Genomic DNA, 18,200 nt, shown 5'->3' with positions numbered 1-18,200 from the left:
CTGAATTAATTGAAAAAAGAAAATATGTGGACAATATAATTGAAAAGAAAACAAAATTAATTTGCTTTCTGGTAATTTGTCCTGGGCAAACATTATCACTGTGATTTTAGTATTTTCAAGAATTATAGTCACATCAAAATCCCTTAAAGGATAGAATTTTGAAAGATAAGGTCCATAATGTCTATTTCAATGTCAAAGAATATAAACCAAAACAAAACTAACTGCAGACGAGTGGATTCCAGCTCATAGCCACCCTGCAGGGTCTTCAAGAGCCATGGTGGCACAGAGGTTAAAGAGCTTGGCTACTAATCTGAAGGTCTGCAGTTAGAAACCACCAGCTGCTTCATGGGAGAAAGATGTGGCAGTCTGATTCCGTAAAAATTTACGACCTTGGAAACCCTATAGATTGCTATGAGTTGGAATCTACTTGATGGCAGGGATTTGTTTTTTTTTTTTTTTTTTTTTTTTAATCTCTATGGAAGCAGACTGCCACATCCTTCTCCCATGAAGCCGCTGGTGGTTTCGAACCACCGACGTTTTGGTTAACGGTCAAGCATTTTAACCACTGCGCCACCAGGGCTCTTGTCAAAGATGATAAACCCATTGCGGTAGGGTTCATTCTGACTCACAGTGACCTTGTAGGACAGAGTAGAATTGCTCTATAGGGTTTCCAAGGAGCAGCTGGTGGATTCAAACTGCCAACCTTTTGGTTAGCAGCCTAGCTCTTAACCATTTCACCACCAGGGACCATATCAAAGGCTATCCAAAAACACGTTGCCGTCGAGTTGATTCTAACTCATAGCAACCCTATAGGTCAGAGTAGAAATGCTTCATAGGGTTTCCAGAAAGCGGCTGGTGGATTCAAACTGCCAACCTTTCGGTTAGCAGCTGTACAGCGCCATAATTCTTAAGCACTGCACACCACCAGGGTTCCATGAAAGACTATACCCATCCACCGTGGAATCAATTCCTACTCATAGCAACCCTACAGGACAGAGTAGAACTGCTCCATAGGGTTTCCAAGGAGCACCTGGTGGATTCAAAGTGCCCACCTTTTGGTTAGCAGCCGAACTCTTAACCACTACACCACCAGGGTTTCCTTAATTTAAAAGAGGTATGTATTCAAAAAACCTGAATTTCAGGAATTGGGATAATACTTTATTGCCAACTCTATTGTTTTACAATTTTTTTTTCTTTAAATTCCAGGGTCTACTAAGGTATATCTTTTTCTCCACGCCCTCTTTTCTCTCTCTTTCCACGATATACTAAGAAATGTTCTCCTGAGATGGGTAATGCTATTACATCTTTCAGAAATTGCTTATCTTACCACATTTTCCACAACTGTACACCAGTGTTATACAAGCAGCAGTGTGGATCAGATTCATACTTCCAGATAAACACTGTCCTTTTTTGCCTATTATTATATTTGATCACTATATGCTAATTTATATTCTACAAAATGCTCTCCCTACACTAAAAAAATAAAATGAAAGGAAGCACTATGTTCTCTTAATATTATCAATTCCAAATTCATGATCAAACTCTTTCTCTCATATTCATAGAATCTAATGCCAGGTAAAGCATAATTATAGGCTTTTGGGTTTTTGTGTTATTGTTGTTGTTTTTATTTTTTTTGTAATGTCTCAAACAATTTAAATTTCATGAATAGTTGCTTTTAAATTTCCAAGTTTAGTATAATCAATGCAATCCATTTATCAGCATAATTTTCCCAGCTTAATTGTCTATAGTGGTCTTAACTAACAAAAGCCTATACGCTGAGTGACAAGGCAGGCTGTGTAAACCAGGAAAAGCATCATGCTGATTATTTGTCTCCTCATTGTGCTTAAAATTTCAGGTGATTAAACTCTTAAAATGTATTTTAGAAGTGGGTCATTAAATCTTGTCAGGAAATTTTTAACCTTTTAAGCCATAATACCATAAAGAGCATTTTAATTTTTTAAAAATTTTATTCTATCAAAAACAAATAATTTTTCTAGTATAAATATTCCCCCAGCTTACTATGGACCCTATCTGTTGATACCACGATATGACAGCATTCAGACACTAGTTATCTCCAAAGGCAGTGTATCTGCTATTTGTCACTTAGCAACATTCAGAAACAATTTCCTCTCTTCTATTATCATGCAAAATGCATTCAGAACAAGAAATGCACACAGAGAAAATTACTCCTCTGGTGAGATATTTTGACACAAAAAATCTTTCCTCGTCAAAGATGAAAAGCACCTTGTCACTCACTTCTAATTACTGCCTCGTTTCTGTCAATGTAGAGAAAAGCCAACTCCCTGTGGCGACGTCACAGAGGCATTTACCAACCTGCAGAGTTGGATTTGGCCTGTGAGCAGTATTCACTGAGCTCAGGCGGGTCTGAACTGATGCACACTGAAAGGGATGGTTTTTAATTATGACTAGCAATCATCCCTAAAGTCAAAGAAAGGACATTTTGTCTTCTTGCATGAATATTTGTTATTTCATCTTTAGTATCAATGGATCTGTTCCTTCCCAGTCTTTTCTGAAATGCCTCAGGCATTAAAGTATAATGATTACCAACATTCACATTGTAAAAATCAATTCGAGGAATTGTAAACTTAATAAACATTAAAATAAAGCATTTCCTCTTCTTTGATTGTGATTAATATCCACATCCAAATAAGTTGGGCAGGAATGGAGGGGTGTGAAGGTCGAGCAGAGCTGCTGATGCAAAATCATTAACCACGTGTGGAAATCACTTCCTTAGAAGAATTATAATTCCAGCCACTAGCTTGCAACAGATTTTCCAGGCAGGGCATTATGAAACAGAAGAAGAAAATAATCATTAGTGAGCTAACCAGCAACAACATTAAGGCTTTCAGTAATTCCACTTTGTACTGAAGCCAGGTTCCAAAGGGCCTTATACAGAGTATCTGCTAATGATGAGGCCAGATGGGATTCTGGAACCTTGGGGCTTTCCTCAGGCAACTTCAGGTTTATGATGCCATGCTAAAACTGTCTGTAATAGCCATTCTCCCAGGCTGACTCTGATACAAAAGGATTTCTAAGGAAAAGTATCCACAATATATTATGAGAAGAATATAGGACAAGAATTGCTTGCACTCCCTGACCATAATCTCACTGTTAATTGCATTGATCTGTTATCTTTGTTTCAAATTAATTATGCTACATTTGACTACCTGTTTCTCAAAAATAGTGGGATGTATTCACTCAAACCCATTGCCATGGAGTCAATTCCAACTCATAGAAACCCTATAGAACAGAGTAGAACTGTCTCATAGTGTTTCCAAGGAGCGGCTGGTTAGCAGCCCAGCTCTTAACCACTGTGCCACCAAGCTCCTGTATTTACTCAGTAAGCCTTTATTGAGGGCCTGTTTTGTGTCACACCCTGTACCAGGCACTGAAAATAGAAAGATGAATTGGAGGCAATCTGTGTCTTTAAGGAGCTAAGTTATTTTATATCATATTTCACTTATTTAGAAACATAGTAACAGGGTTAGAGCTCAGATCATAACCTACTTCTGAAATCAGAAGGGCATTTATTAGAATATTATAAATGAAACAGATTTACAGGGTCATTCAGTATACCCAGAGCTTTAATACTGGACTACCTCTAAGCCACTCTAAAATTGTTTTCTCTACTCTCAAATGTTCTCCAAGGCATTATGATAGAACAGAAAATCCACAATATTTGAGTCAGGAAGCCTAGGGGTAAGTTTGTGCTGTGCACTTTCTAAAAGTATAAACTTAAAAAAAATATATATTTTGCCTATTACAACAATGATAATAGCTATCATTTATTGAATATTTACTATGTTATTTATAATGCTAAATGCTTCTATGCCCTTTTCATTAGATTTGTACAAATAACCACCAAAAGAGAAATGTACTGGTGTTATACTCATTTTACAGAGGAGAAGGGAAATTGAGGGTTAGAGGGATAGAGGAAAATACTCAAGGTCAAAATGCTAAATAGCAGAGGGAGGGGCAGGGTAAAGTTGACCAATATGGCAGAAGAGCTCAAGCTTTTACCCTTTACGCCACTTTTATTTTCCTGTTTAGGTCCTGCTTTACATCTTTATTCCATTTCACCTAACCAAGTGCAATCCTAAGTAGTGTCTCTGCTTCTAGTCTATTCTCTCCCTCAAAGCCACCCTTATTCAGCTGCCTGAGTTATCTATTTAAAATGTAATCTGACTATATCCCACTGCTGTCTAAAATCCCTCACTAGCACCTTGTAGACCTTTGAAGAGGAGAAATGCTCTAAGGTATAAATGTCTACCTCCATCGTGGCTCCATTAACTCCTACCCAGGGTCGTTACCTCAGTACATCCTTGGTACCCCCTCTTCCACCTCCAGGGACTTGGCCAGCATCATACACACGCCCAGGAATTTAATCACATTGGAAAATGAAGGTATTTTGTTTTCACAAATTGACTGGAAAGCTCTGTTCTAAATTTGAATCCAGTTTCTCAAAAATCATTTTATTCTGTTATTCTGTGCACTATCAATGGTTAGAGAAGCCCTGGTGGATCCATAGTTAAGCACTCAGCTGCTAACTGAAGGGTTGGAGGTTTGAATCTACCATCTGCTCTGTGAGAAAAAGGTGTGGCAGTCTGCTTCCATAAAGATTTACCGCTTTGGAAACCTACAGGGCAGTTCTACTCTGTCCTATAGGGTTGCTGTGAATCGGATTCGACGTGATGGCTTCGGGTTTGGATCAATGGTTAAAATATTTAAAATATCAGATAGAGTTACATCTTTGCTCATCCTATGAACAAATACGGAACACAGAATAAAGGTTTTGTACATTTCTCCTTACTCAAATATCACATCCATTTCCTCTGACCAAATTTAAGACCTGTAAGAGTGTTAAATAAACTTTAGCAAGGTGGTCGGTTTATAAGAAAACATTTAAACAACACCGTGTGCACTTCAGTGAGCGAAATATGCTAAATATATATTAGACAAGCTAGAGAAAATTAGCATATTATGTTAATCCTGTAACCACCTGAGTATTTGAGTGAAAATGAGAATTTATTATTGCTGTAAACTGTGATACTTAAGGAAGTTAATAAAGCATATTGATATTTCTGAGCTTTGCAGAGGCAATTCAATGTAGTTAAAACCATCTAATTAAAAAATAAGCAATTATTGCATTAATTAAAATCTTAGTGGTATAAAATGAATATTTTTCCTTTTTACTAACACCGTATCTCTCATAGATGTTACCAAATTATTTATTTTATTTCCTTTTCTCCCTAAGTCCCATGGCATCTTTGCATAAATACTTGATATTTTAAAATAAAAAGTATCTCAATTCTCTTAAATAAGGGTAGTAAACTGGAAACTGATAGACCTTTGTTCTACTTTGCTCAAACCATTTTGTACCTATGCTTTCATTTGGTTGTTCCAGATGTGTGAGGGAAGGAAGGCTATTCTTCATGAAGAAAGAAGACAGATGGGTCAAGTGACAATTCTAGAAAAAACTAACCATCAGAAGCATGAAAGATTATTATTATTATTATTTTTTTACCTGTAATGGAATTTATTATCTGCTCACAATTATTTGTTCTCTCTCAGAAATTACCATGATTCCCTGTTGACTTTGGACACAGACATGATATTTGCTTTGACCAATGGAATATGAGAGAAATTTACAGTTGGTTAGTTCCTAGGGAAAACTTGAGAAAAAAATGTTCATTTCTGTTTGCCTTCTTTGTGTGGTCCTCTGACACTAGGGAATATCATGTACCAATGGGGGCTGCTCCTTTAGCCCGGGTTTTGGATGGATAAGACACATGGTCTAACTCACAGTCACCCTGCCGCATGGAGCTGCTCTACAGAGTCACAGAGCTCAGAGTTCCAGCCCCAGCCCAAAGCTGGCTTGAATGTGAGCAACAAATAAACTTGGTGATTATAGAACTGAGTTTCTTATTTTCTGGCATAACCTACCTAAAGTTGACTTCCTACCTCTATTCAGAAATTTCTGTTAGTGTCTACCAGTTTTATAGTTTTTCCTTGATAAAATATAGTATGGCAAAAGCCCTTTGTAAAAGAGGTTGTTAAATCTAACATGGACAAACCATAGGTCAGATAGTTTATTGAGTGAAATAGCATGTTCCAGATGCTGTGCCAGGCACGCAACTCATCTCATTTAATGCTCATAAAAACCCTGACAGGAAATTTTCTTCCTGTCTTAATAGATGAGGAATCTGAAATTAAGAGAAGTTAGTAATTTGAATATGATTACCCAGCTAGTATGTGTAGAGCCCAGGGTCAAATCCAGGTCTGCCTGAACACAAAGCCTGTATCTTTTGGCTTCACAGGCCAACTTCCATCCTTACTCTGCCTCCCATAAGACTGAGTCTTCCAAGGGGTATAACTCACTCGCATTGAGTCTCTTATTTTTCAGAACTTTACACATGCGAGTCATCTTCACAACTCTGAATTAATATTTATTCTGACTTTACACATATGAAAAGCGAGGCTAACTGCAGATAATCTCTTTAATAGAATGGAAAGCCCAAGAAGAAAGCTCTGTAGTGAATTGACTATAACTGCTGATTTTAAGTGAAACTGCTCGGTTTCATCATGGCTGCACTGACTTACTTGTTAGATAACAACTGGGTTACTTAACCTATCTGTACATCAGTCTTCTAATCTTCAAAATAGAGATGATAGCAATACCTACGCAATATGATTCATGTAAGGATAAAATGGAATTAAACCAGTAAAAGGGTTGAAATCACTGTCTGGTACAGAAAAAGCACACAATAAATATCAGCTATTGCCTTCATCTTTGTTCCCTGAGATTCTGACACATTTTTTGGGGTTAAATAATAACCTTTTATTCAAAATATGTTTAATAATTGCCAAACACCAGTAAGTCTCACAATTAGACTATACAGTATAACTAAGTACATTATATTACAACCCAAAAAATATGTTGCCGTCAAATCGATTGTGGCTCAAGGTAACCCCGTAGCACAGAGCAGAATTGCCTCATAGGGTTTCTTATAATAATATGTATTTATTATATTGAACTCAAACATACCAATGATCATTAAAATGGTGCAGGACCAGACAACATTTTGTTCAGTTATATATACAATGTCACCATGAGTTGGAGTTGTCAACCACAACAAACAATAACAATTCATTATGTATATCTGTCTTTGCTAAAGAGTATATTCTTATAGATAAGAACATGTTTATACTACCATTTGTGCCTAGCACTTTACAGGGAAAATATTGTATAGTCAATATATGATGATTGGCTTCAACTGAACTGATTGCAATTGAATTGACTCTAAAAGAAAATTTAGAAAATTATATATGCATCCCCTCCTAATGGAGGCAGCTTTGCTCTTCCCGAAAGCATGCTGGGAATGAACTCAGGATGGACTTGGGCTAAGGTACAAGGCTGGGAGTGGCATGACTGGGTCAGTGGCCAAGACTGAGGAATCCCTTAGCAACAAGAAGAAAAACATCTGGGCCTGGACATGAAGTCCCTGGGAAGGCTGGCTTCCCAAGGACTTGGGAGAAAAAACAATAAGCCTTAGCCTCAGCTGCAACAGTATATAAGCTTGTGTCCTGCTAGGTGGTAGCAGAGCACTATTCTGGTCTAGCCACCACCCTGGACCTCCTGTACTTAAGGTCCTCTAATAAACCATATGTCCCAATTGCTGGTTCCAGAGCCTTTCTTCGGTCTCTTGGAGACACAGCCAAACTTGGGTATGGACACCACTGGGTTATTATTCAACAGAGGAAAAAATTAACATGTAAAAATACATTATAATGCATTTCAAAGGTAATGAGAGACTTGCGCCAAATAAGAATTTGATCAGGGCTTTGAACAGGTTCTATCCAGTTTGAACCCCTGCTGAAACATCTGTATTACCCACCCCAGATATATTGAATCAGAGACTACAGTTTAACAAGATCTTATTATGTAAGAATAATGTGGCAAATAAGAATCACCTGGGGATCTTGTAAACTGTAGCTTCTGATTCGACATATCTGGGGTGGAATCATTAGCATCCACTGGGAACTTGTTAGAAATACAAATTTATCAGCAGGGATTTGAACCAGAATGAACAAGTTCGAAGCCCTGAATTTCATGAAGTAAAAAATAAAATGTCCAAAGAGAAGTGTTAATATCCTTTAACTCAACTGAAGTATGGAATAGATTTTTCTATCTAAACTTTTTTTAATAACTGCGCAGATTAATTCACTTTTGTTTAACATAGTTTTAATGTTCCTTTTATATAGAAACTCATTCAGCCACTGCACACATAGTTCTGTGAGTTCTGAGTTTCCATGATGAAATAAATTGTGTAATCATAAAAATAATCAACTTTAAGAGGTAATATGAATAGACTTATGTTTTTAGTTACATATCATTGGATATACTTTAATACTTGTTAAAAATAAATTAATCTATATCCTGTTCCAGTTTTTAATTTAATTTTGAAATAGTATTTGCTTTCTGATTCCCAGTGCTCTTCCAGTTTACTGGTGTCGCAAGTTAATCTTGGGCTGAGACTCCTAGTAATTAGGAATGACAATTCTTAAAGACCGTTAACAGAATTGAAGCATTCTACAAACACAATGAGAAGAAAGATACTAGTAGTGGAAAGGGGAGAGTTTTTGAGTGGATGCTATTTCATTCCATTTTCATCCATTTATGCAAGTAGTATTTAGTGATATAGTGGTTAAGAGCTATGGCTGCTAACCAGAAGGTCAGTAGTTCAAATCCACCAGCTGCTCCTTGGAAACCCTATGAGGCATTTCTACTATGTTGTATATGGTCACTATGAGTTGGAATCAACTCAATGGAAATGGGTTTGTTTGTTTGTTTTTAATCAACCGGGTACTTTGTCAGACTCTATAGTTATACAAAAAGCAGAGAATGACCATGCCCTCATTAAGCTAAGAATCTAGAGAGGTAAAACATACAATGCAAATAATTATAATAGAGCTAGAAGCAAATTTTGGACTGGCAATTCAACATGCATATCTGTTGTGTCTAACTTGGGCAAAAAATTGTTGGAAGCACAATGCTTTACAAAGGGTATACAATAGGGCTCCCACCCTCAATTGATGTGCTGATAAGTTAAATCCAAAAAAGAAAGGAAGCAAGGGAGGGAGGAAGAAGGAAAGAGAGAAAAATGGAAAAAGAAAGGAAAGAGGGAGAGAAAAAGGCCTGCTTGTCTAAGTGTCTTCTATTCTCAGGTAACAATGTACAGAAAAAAAGTATAGGCTGACTTAAATTTATTTTAACCCACCCATTCGAAATTATTTTTATAGAGCCTCCTCTGATTTATATGAATGAGCCAACAACTACTGTGATGAAAGTTTATGTTGTTATTTCATATATAGTGTTTTATATATCCATGTTTTAATATTCCATTTAGGATTCTTCTTCCCTTCAATCTCATTCTCAATTATATGTGTCACTTATTTGTGTTGGCAAAAATCCTCTAAACGTATATATGTATAAATAATTGTAGGGTATATTTTCAAGTTTGCAAGGAAGTCTGGGATTTCAAGCATACAACTATGTCATTAACTTTCAGTTATGAAGACAAATCTCTAAGATAATAGCTCATCATTCAACCATTTCTATTGTTAACATTGATTGGGTCCCAGCTATTTACAGGAGACTATATTAGGGTCACTATGAGTCACAACAGACTCAATGGCAATGGGTTTTTCATATTAGGTATGGAGCCCTGGTGGCAGAGTGATTAAGAGCTAGCTGCTAACTAAAAGGTCAGCAGTTTGAATCCACCAGCCACTCCTTGGAAACCCTATGGGGCAGTTATACTCTGTTGTATACGGTCCGTCTGAGTCAGAATTGACTCGATGGCAACAAGTTTGCTTTTTTTTTTTTTTTTTGTACATTCAGTATGCAGGGGGTATTGGAGGATATGGATAGGAAAAAGAAATAAATAAGACTTGAGAAGCAAATAAACTAAACCAAACCTGTTGCCCTGGAGTGGAGAAACAAATAGATGTTGTTAAAAAGAGAGCAGAATTTGTAATTGAATAGCAATGAGTTCTAATTCCACTTCCATCCTTGACTAGTTAAGTTTCCTTGGGCAAATTCCTTAAATTCTCTGACTTTCAGTATCCATATCTTTAAATGAGAGTATTAAGTTATACTTAACTACTTAACTGGGTGGTTATATTGCATTAAATTATATTAAATAAAATTGAATTGAAAGCTTGGTACAAAATAGATAATGATGGTTAGTTTCCTTCTCCTGTACTTGACAATCTTGAAGCTTGGTGTTACCTTCATTCGTTTGTCAGTGATTTACATAAAGATTATTTATTCTTTCAAATGTTGAGGTAAGATAGTCTGCAAAAACAGAAGCTTAATTTAAAACCAAAGAATCTAAATATTTCCTGAATCGAATTCTGCCAAGTGAGAAAGAACATTTACTAATAATCCCATTAATATGCAGCTCAAATATAATGCTATTTTTCTCCCTTATGTTCTTATAAATACACATCATATATATATATATATGTGTGTGTATGTGAGTATTATATTTATGTAGCATTATATTGTTAGTTCTTATATCCTGTAGTTATTATTAAAGACAGGCATATCTTAAGAGGGTTGATAGCAACAAGGACAGACTTCTTCCAGTTGAGTGTTTGAAAAATGAGGTCGTTGCCCTACAGGTTGTAGATGCTCTATATGTTTGTTGATGATGACAGGAAAGGTTTTACATACAAGGAGGCACTACCAAAGTCCTGCTGACAAGTACATAAAAATGTGGATCTCTACAATGTTCTCACCTGTAAAGCAGAGATTGTTTGTATCCTGTCTAGTTAAATACCGAGTGTCAGGAACATATCAAATGTTCAATAAATGGTGTAATTATGATTACTTTGACACATGCTCATGTGTGGTTCATAAAGTTGTAAAAGTGTTATTGTTATAAGTTGCAATCAAATTGGCTCAGATTCATGACAACCTTATGTAAACCAGAACAAGAAGTTGCCTGGTCCTGTACCATTTTCATGATCATTGGTAAGTTGGAGCCCATTGTTCTGGCTGTTGCATCAGAGCATCTCACTGAGGGTTTTTCTCATTTTTGCTGACCCTCTACAGTATCATACATGATGTCCTTCTCTAGCAATTGGTCTTTCTTCAAAGACTAATTTTTTTCATTCTTCTGGCAGTCCACGGTATATTAAATATTCTTTGCCAACACCACAGTTCAAATGCATCAGTTCTTCTTCTGTATTCCTTTGTCATTGTCCACCTTCTGCATGCATATGAGGTGATTTAAAAGATCATGGTGTGGGTCAGATGCATTTTAATCATCAAGGTAACATTTTTGCTTTTTAAAACTTTAAAGAGGTCTTTTGCAGCAGTTTTTCCCAATGAAAATGATCTGATTTTCTTTGATTTCTTGACTGCTGCTTCAGTGGATGTTGATTCTTGATTCAAGTAGAATGCAATTACTGACACTTTTCATTTTTTTCTCCATTTATCATGATGTTTATGGTCCAGTTGTGATGATTTTTATTTTCTTCACATTCAGGTATAATCCAAACTGAAGCCTACATTTAGAGTTTGATCTTCATCAGTAAAAGCTTCAAGTCACCTTCAATATTTATAAGCAAGGTTGTATCATCTGCATATTGCAGGTTGTTAATGAGTCTTCCTCCAATCCTGATGCCAGGTTTTCTTCACATAGTCCAATTACCAAATTATTTGTTCAACATACAGACTGAATAAGGTGAAAGCATACAACTCCACTGCACACCTTTTCCAGTTATAAACCACACAGTATCCTCTTGTTCTGTTCAAATGATTGCCTCTTGATCCATGCACAGGTTTCACACAAACACAATTAAGTACTCCAGAATTCCCTTCTTTGTAATGTCATCCTTAATTTATGATCCACATAGTCAACTGCCTTCACATAATTGATAAAACACAGGTAAACATCTTTCTGGTATTCTCTACTTTCAACCAACATTCTCAGAACACTGTCTGAAAGTGTACTTGCTTAAAATTTTTCCTACCATCAGACACTCTGCGATCTATACTGATAGTTCTTTGGGTTAAGGCATTATATCTACTATAAAGAAAACAGATCCCTACTGGAATTATGTGGAAGACAACAGATGCATTTGGGGCCAGGAGGAGAACAAAAAGTTAATGGCCTGTAGTATAGGTCACTGTCTAAAGAAAATCTGGCCCAGCCAAAACAGTAGGAAACTTAGGTATCTGGGAAAGAAAACCATTAAAGACACGAGGTCACTGAGAAAAGTCATTTTTCACAATTCTGCAAGAGTGTGAGCCGGGGCCAAGATGGTGGAATAGCCAGATGCTTCCGGAGATCCCTCTTACAACAAAGACCTGAAAAATCAAGTGAAACAATTATATTTATGACAAGCTAGGAGCCCTGAGCATCAAAGGCAAAGTTAAAAAACGGACTGAGTGGCAGGGGGAGAGAGAGGCAGTTCTGAAGCAGAGAGGAGTTGTTGGACCTGAATCACTGGGATCCCTCATGTACCATTCCTGGGAGCAGCTGCAGCGGGCTGGTAGTAGCTTTCAGTAGCAGTATCCTCTGGGAGAAGCTGCCAGCCACACAGTCTACTCACACCTTCAGAACCAGGGAAGAACGGTACTCTCGGCAAAAGCTAAGTACTTGCATATATTTTACCACACCCTCAGCCCACAAGCTGGCTGCAGTGCTGTTGGTTCCCTGGGCCTGAGATAGGCCCATGTGAGCACGCTGAGCCACACTCCCGGCCTTGAAGAAAGAATAAATTCACATAAGGGGGAAACAATAATTTGCCACCTCCACTAACCAGGAGAGCTCAGGACAGAAGCGGCTCCTGTCCAGGCATAAATGGTCTGTGGACTTAGAATAACTTTCCCCCCTTCATGGACCTGTGTAGGCCTACTTCAGGAGAATAGGCCCTTGCTGGAAGACTGCGACTGTTTAAGCTGCATGGTGAAGAGGTAAGTATTTGATGTTTGACACTGCTTTGCCTATTAAACAGGGTCCTCACCTACCCAAATCAGTGGCCTAGGGACTGGTGGCTCCATTCAGATCACCCAGCAACCCGCGACAGTGGTCCAAGGATAACTGGCACCTCTCAGCCCTTACAACCAAAGGCATTGGGTACCCACGGTCCATCTGTAGAAACCACCCACCTGTATGCTCTAGGGGACAATGATGCACTTTCCTCAGAGACACTCAGGGGATGGTTGAAAGCACCCTGCCTTCTTCAGAGCATGATCCCCTGCTGCAAACAGATACTGGTACCTACACCAAACAGCCCTGCCCCTCTAAAAATGTATGAGAGAGACTGTATCACACACTTGATGGCACCTGAGCTGAATCCACACAAGAAAAGTGAATGATTCATAAGCTCATATACCTGATAACAGCTTTAGCTATCTGTGACAGGACATCAGAACTCCAAAGGTGAAAATAATCAAGCTAGCTCATTCAAGCAACCCATTTGGGCATATCAAAACAAAACAAAGTAAGAAACTGGTATACAGTAAACAAACATAAAATAAACTAATATAATAAGTTACAGATGGCTAGAGACAACAGTCAGTATAGAACCACATAAAGAAACAGACCATGATCACTTAAAGAAGCTCTAAACACAGAGAATCAAAGGATCTTCTGGATGAAGGTGCCTTCCTGTAATTACCAGATGCAGAATACAAAAGATTAATATACAGAACTCTTTAAGATATCAGAAAGGAGATCAGGCAATATGAAGAAAAAGCCAAGGAACACAAGGATAAAACAGGTGAAAAAATTAAAAAGGTTATTTGAGAATATAAAGAAAAATTTAATAAGCTGCAATAATCCACAGAGAGACAACAATCAGAAATTCAGAAGATTAACAATAAAATTACAGAATTAGACAACTCAATAGGAAGTCAGAGGAGCAGAATTGACCAAGTGGAAGGCAGAATTAGTGATCCTGAAGAAAAAGCACTTAGTGACCTTGAAGATAAAGCACTTGGCACTAATATATTTGAAGAAAAATCAGATAAAAGAATTCAAAAAATGAAGAAACCTTAAGAATCACGTGGGACTTTATCAAGAGAAATAACCTACGAGTGCCTGGAGTACCTCAACAGGGAGGGATAACAGAAAATACAGAGAGAATTGTTGAAGATTCATTGGCAGAAAACTTCCGTGATATCGTGAAAGATGAGGAAAGATGAGAAGATATCTATCCAAGATGCTCATCGAACTCCACATAATGCAGATTTTAAAAGAAAGTCACCAAGACATGTTATAATCAAACTTGCCAAAACCAAACATAAAGAGAGAATTTTAAGAGCAGCCAGGGATAAACAAAAAGTCACCGACCAAAGAGAGTCAGTAAGAATAAGCTTGGACTATTAGGCAGAAACCATGCAGGCAATAAGGCAATGGGATGACTTATATAAAGCATTGAAGGAAAAAAATTGCCAGCCAAGAATTATATATCCAACAAAACTGTCTCTCAAATATGAAGGTGAAATCAGGACATTTTCAGATAAACAGAAGATTAGGGAATTCATAAAAACCAAATCAAACATAAAAGAAATACTAAAGGGAGTTCTTTGGTTAGAAAGTCAATAATATCAGGTATTAAACAAAGAGTAGAGCAATGGACAGGGCAATCAGATGTTAACCCAGACAGGAAAACCACAAAAATATATCAAGATTAAAAAACACTCAAAACAGGGAAACAGCCATGTCATTAAGTAAAAGAAGACAACATTAAAACAATAAAGAGGAACTAAGAAACATAGTCATAGATCTTTCATATGGAGAGGAAGACAAGATGGTACAAAGAAATAAAAGTTAGTTGCAAACTTAGAAATATAGGGGCAAATATTAAGGTAACCACAAAGGAGACCAACTATCCTACTCATCAAAATAAAATACAAGAAAAAAAAAAAAAAAAACAGAGACTCAGTAGAAACAAAATCAACAACAAATAAGAGGAAAAGACAATATATAAAAATTAACTGCGCAGCACAAAAAATTAAGTGGGAAAAAGAAACTGTCAACAACACACAAAAAAAGACATTGAAATGACAGCACTAAGCTCAAGCTCATACCTATCCATAATTACGCTGAATGTAAAGGGACTAAACGCACCGATAAAGACAAAGAGTGGCAGAATGGATTAAAAAACACCATCTGTGTATATGCTGCCTACAAGAGACACACCTTGGACTTAGAGACACAAACAAACTAAAAGTCAGAGGATGGAAAAAACATATCAAGCAAACAACAATTTAAAAAGAGCAGGAGTGGCAATATTAATTCCTGATAAAATAGACCTTAAAGTTAAATCCACCACAAAGGATAAGGAAGGACACTATATAATGATTAAAGGGACAACATAAATAATACCAGGAGTATATAATGATATTAAATATTTATACACCCAATGACAGGGCTGCAAGATACATAAAACAAACCCTATCAGTATTGAAAAGTGAGGTAGACAGCTCCACAATTACAGTAGAAGGCTTCAACACACCACTTTTGGTGAAGGACAGGACATGCAGAAAGAAACTCAATAAAGACATGGAAGATCTAAATGCCACAATCAACCAACTTGACCTTATAGACATATACAGAACATTCCACCCAACAGCAGCCAACTATACTTTTTTTTTCTAGTACACATGGAATATTCTCTAGAATAGACCACATATTAGGTCATAAAGCAAGCCTTAGCAGAATCCAAAACATCAAAATATAACAAAGCACCTTCTCTGATCATAAGGCCATAAAAGTAAAAATCAATAACAGAAAAAGCAGGGAAAAGAAATGAAACACTTGGAAACTGAACAATACCCTGCTCAAAAAAGACTAGGTTATAGAAAACATTAAGGATGGAATAAAGAAATTCACAGAAGCCAATGAGAATAAAAACACTTCCTATCAGAACCTTTGGGACAGCGAAAACAGTGCTTAGAGATCAATTTATTTCAATAAATGCACACATACAAAAACAAGAAATGGTGAAAATCAAAGAATTATCCCTATAACTTGAACAAATAGAAAGAGAGAACAAAAGAAACCCTAAGGCACTAGAATCAAGGAAATAATAAAAACTAGAGCAGAGCTAAAAGAAACAGAAAATGGGAAAACAATTGAAAGGATTAACATGACCACAGCTAGCTGTTTGAAAAAATTAACAAAATTGAGATGGGCAATATTACAACAGACCCAACTGAAATTAAAAGAACCATATCAGATTACTATGAAAAATTGTACTCTAACAAATTTGAAAACCTAGAAGAAATGGATAAATTCCTATAAACACACTATCTACCTAAACTAATGCAAACAGATGTAGAACAACTAAATAGACCCATAAAAAAAGATATTGAAAAGGAAATCAAAAACCTCCCAACAAAAAAAAGCACTGGCCCGGATGACTTCAGTGCAGAGTTCTAACACATTTTTAGAGAAGAGTTAACACCACTATTACTCAGGGTATTTCAGAACATAGAGAAGGATGGAATAATCCCGAATTCATTCTATGAGGCCAGCATATCTGTGATACCAAAATCAAGTAAAGACAACACAGAAAAAGAAAATTACAGACCTATATCCCTCATGAGCTTAAAGGAAAAAATCCTCAACAAAATTCTAGCCAATAGAATTCAACAACATACCAAAAAAATAATTCACCATGACCAAGTGGGATTCATACCAGGTATGCAGGGATGGTTCAACATTAGGAAAACAATTAATGTAATCCATAATATAAATAAAACAAAAGACAAGAACTACATGATTTTATCAATTGATGCAGAAAAGGCATTTGACAAAGTTCTCCACCCATTCTGATAAAAAAAAAAAAAAAAAAAACTCTCAGCAAAATAGGAATACAAGGAAAATTTCTCAACATAATAACAGGCATTTATACAAAGCCAACACCCAACATCATCCTAAATGGAGAGAGTCTGAAAGCATTCCCCTTGAGATCAGGAACCAGACAAGGATAACCTTTATCACCACTCTTATTCAACATTGTGCTGGAGGTCCTAGCCAGAGCAACTAAGCTAGAGAAAGAAATAAAGGACATCCAGATTGGCAAGGAAGAAGTAAAAGTATCTCTATTTGCACATGACATGATCTTATACACAGAAAACCCTAAATAATCCTTAAGAAAGCTACTGAAACTAATAGAAGAGTTCAGCAGAGAGTATCAGAATATAAGATAAAGATACGAAAATCAGTTGGATTCCTCTACATCAACAAAAAGAACATCGAATAAGAAATCACCAAATCAATACCATTTACAGTAGCCCCCCAAAATATAAAATACTTAAGAATAAATTTTACCAGAGGTGTAAAAGACCTATACATAAAAAATTAAAAGACACTACTGCAAGAAACCAAAAGAGGCCTATATAAGTGGAAAAACATACCTTGCTCATGGATAGGAAGACTTAACAGTATGAAAATGTCTATTCTAACAAAAGCAATCTATAGATTTAATGCAATTCCGATCCAAATTCCAACGACATTTTTTAATGAGATGGAGAAACAAATCACCAACTTCATATGGAGGGGAAAGAGGCCATGGATAAGAAAAGCATTACTTACAAAGAATAACAAAGTGGGAGGCCTCACTCTACCTAGTTTTAGAACCTATAATACCTCCACAGTAGCAGGGGCAGGGGTTTGGGGACCATGATTTCAAGGGATATCTAAGTCAATTGGCATAATAAAATCTATTAAGAAAACATTTGGCAACCCACTTTGGAAAGTGGCGTCTGGGCTCTTAAACATTAGCAAGCAGCCGTCTAAGATGCATCAATTGGTCTCAACCCACCTGGAGCAAAGGAGAATGAAGAACACCAAAGACACAAGGTAATTATGAGCCCAAGAGGCAGAAAGGGCCATGTATCAGAGACTACATTAGCCTGAGATCAGACGAACTAGATGGTGCCCGATTGCAACTGATGACCGCCCTGACAGGGAACACAACAGAGAACCCCTGAGGAGCAGGAGAGCAGTGGGATGCAGACCCCAAATTCTCATAAAATGACCAGACTTAATGGTCTGAGACTAGAAGGACCCCGTAGGTCATTGTCCCCAGACCTTCTGTTATCCCAAGACAGGAACCATTCCCAAAGCCAACACTTCAGACAGGGATTGGAC

This window comes from Loxodonta africana, chromosome 7, assembly GCF_030014295.1.
Source record: "Loxodonta africana isolate mLoxAfr1 chromosome 7, mLoxAfr1.hap2, whole genome shotgun sequence".
NCBI lineage: Eukaryota > Metazoa > Chordata > Mammalia > Proboscidea > Elephantidae > Loxodonta > Loxodonta africana.
This window is presented reverse-complemented; position numbering follows the sequence as displayed.